Source organism: Egretta garzetta, unplaced genomic scaffold (genome assembly GCF_000687185.1).
Source record: "Egretta garzetta isolate BGI_Z169 unplaced genomic scaffold, ASM68718v1 scaffold21, whole genome shotgun sequence".
NCBI classification, from domain to species: Eukaryota; Metazoa; Chordata; class Aves; order Pelecaniformes; family Ardeidae; genus Egretta; species Egretta garzetta.
The window spans coordinates 427536-430292 of NW_009258668.1; the positions used below are offsets into that span (position 1 = coordinate 427536).

General features: G+C 50.9%; 1 protein-coding gene across 1 annotated transcript in view; it reads right to left on the minus strand.

Annotated features, from left to right (window-relative positions):
• Positions 1-2757, minus strand: part of MDGA2 (MAM domain containing glycosylphosphatidylinositol anchor 2) — a 325099-nt gene that overhangs the window by 321418 nt on the left and 924 nt on the right. The gene's annotated exons all lie outside the window — the stretch shown is intronic.

Sequence of the window (2757 nt, forward strand, 5' to 3'; positions counted from 1 at the left end):
GCTCCTGCTGGCCACACCACTCCTGAGACAAGCCAGGATGCCGCTGGCCCTCTTGGCCACCTGGGCACCCTGCTGGCTCATATTCAGCAGGCTAAAATCCAAGCGACCTGGTAAAACCTTGCAGAGACTTCCAGCCGGCAGTAGCGCTGGTCCTGCACACTGGGTATCTCAGGGGCCACCATCTCCTCGCAGCCATAGCCGCAGCGTGACTCGGTTGCTCTGCAGCGGTGGGAGGAGTAATCACCACACAGCCCCCAAGAACCAAAGCCAGAATTCCACAAACACCTCCAGAGACCAAAGAGCTTCTGCACAGCAGAGGTCCGAGCCCCGCCAGCACCTGCAAAGGCCGCTCCTCAGCAGGAGGGATGGAGGTGGACTCAGTAGCTAACTCACAGCACACCCCACTCCTCCATCTGCTCCTTTGGTAATGGGCGTTTTCTTCCCACTCCTGACTTGGGAGGGAATACAGCGAACACCGACGGGAGATTTGATAAATGCCTACTCCAGAGTTGCGGAACTCTGACAGCGTTTAAAACAAAAGGAGTTTCTACACAGGGCAATGATAACTGAAAAAGGTTGAACACCACATGCGAGTTGAATGGCATTCTTCGAACAGAAACATAATTACGTATTTCATAAACTCACCTCCCAGGGTCTGATAAAATATCATTTTGATAATAATTTCCATACGATTTGCAAACCAAATATGATAACCTTCTGCGCAAAAATCGATAAAAAATTGAAGCACTGAAAAATACTGGCAATTTCCGCAAAATGTGGATGGAAGTCTCTTGCAGAAAAAAAGAAAAATAAAGAAGGATTTTCACCGCTTCCATCTGCAAGAATAGGACAAATCCTGCCAGACACTTCCCCCCAAAACCATCTCCTCCTGAAGGCTGTCTGGACGTGAGAATCCCACAGTATATTGTCAGGTTTCATACATAAAACATGCATATATAAAAAATGAAGACTTAAAAATAAATGCCGTATCACCCCTTCCAGCCAGCCACTGCCTCTCAGTCACAACTGAAACACACTGGAGATGCCCCCCTAAAGAACCAGGCCCATAAAGATGATGGGGAGACTGGAGCATCTCCCCTAGGAGGAAAGGGTGAGGGAGCTGGGCTTGTTCAGCCTGGAGAAGAGAAGGCTGAGAGGGGATCTCATCAACACGGACAAATATCTCAAGGGTGGGGGTCACGAGGACGGAGCCAGACTCTTCCCAGTGGTGCCCAGCGCCAGGACAAGGGGCCATGGGCACAAACTGAAGCAGAAGAGGTTCCAGTTGAACGGGAGGAAGAACTTGTTGACTGTGAGGGTGCCCGAGCCCTGGCCCAGGCTGCCCAGGGGGGCTGTGGAGTCTCCTTCTCTGGAGATCTTCAACCCCCGCCTGGCCGCTGTCCTGTGCCCCCTGCTCTGGGTGAGCTCCAGAGGGCCCTGCCAACCCCTGCTACTCTGGGATTCTGGGATTCTATGGTCAAGCAGAATGTATCCAAGAAGCAAAATAACTACAAATCATACACTATCTGTATTTAAGACACCCAAAAGTAATTACTGGCAGGTAAGAGCAGTTCTCTGATGGCTGGGAACAGCAAGCAGCGGCTTGCTGATCCCACACCCACCCTGCTCTCCTGCCTGGCCCTGATGGGTGCTTCTCCCCGGCAGCCCCGCTGACAACAGCCACACAAACGCTGGTGAGATCCAGGGCAGTCCTGGTTAAGAGAAGCCAAATTTCATGGGCGACAACTCCAAGGGGCTGCGGCTCCCACGGAGCTGCGTGCTGAGGTTTAAATACGGCAATGCAAAAAGCTCTGGTGTCTTAGCCTCTTTTTTTTTTGTCTTTTACTTTCTGAAGCATTAAAATTGAATGGAACTTTAATAGGAAGGTCATAAAAACAGCTAATGTTCAAACGTGGCCCCGCCAAGCCTCCTGTATTTTGCTGCAGTATCCCCATCTGAGACTACCCAAACCAGCCCCCTGCTCGCAGGCAATTAATCGGCAAAAAATACTGCGAGTCTCAGACAGCTGTAACAGGAGAGCAAGGGCGAGGGAGAGAGACCGAGGTTCCGGCTGACAAAGAAAATCTATAAACAGGTAAAATGAAGAGAAATCAATTTTCTCTCCTGAATCCCAGATGAGAAAATAGAGATTTTTATGGAAAAAAAAAAAAAAAAAATACCAGCCGTGTGGCTGCTTTCTTGATACGACGTTTTAGTTGGACAGGGTTTTTTTTAATTTTTCCTTTTTTTTGATCCAGCAGCATCATAAGCTTTGTTACTCCTTGAGACGGCACCTTCCGTAGCTGCTCCAAAGCGCTTCCCGACGGATAACAGCCCCGCTCGCTTTGAAGATGCCTCCAGCCTGCAGGCAGGCAGGTTTGAGAGGGAGCTTTGATTTCTGCTGCGCCCAACCTCGCGGGCTGCTGGTCAGCTTTGCCGGAGCAGATGGAGGAGGTTGTTTGAGAAAGAAACAACCTCCAAGGAAGCACCCTGGAAGTATCCGTCTACCATTATCCTGGTGCTTCTCTGCCTGCACGCAGCAGGCGACGTACCCGCACCCAACCACAGGGCACGGCAAAAACCGCCGCCCCCAGAGCCAACTGCTTTGGACCTTAAAAAGTTGTTAAATAAGCCTGGGTAAGAAAAGTTTGGGAAGGGAGAATAAATCCCAGAATCCCAGACTGGTAGGGGCTGGCAGGGCCCTCAGGAGCTCACCCAGTGCCACCCCCCTGCTCAAGCAGGCTCACCCAGAGCAGG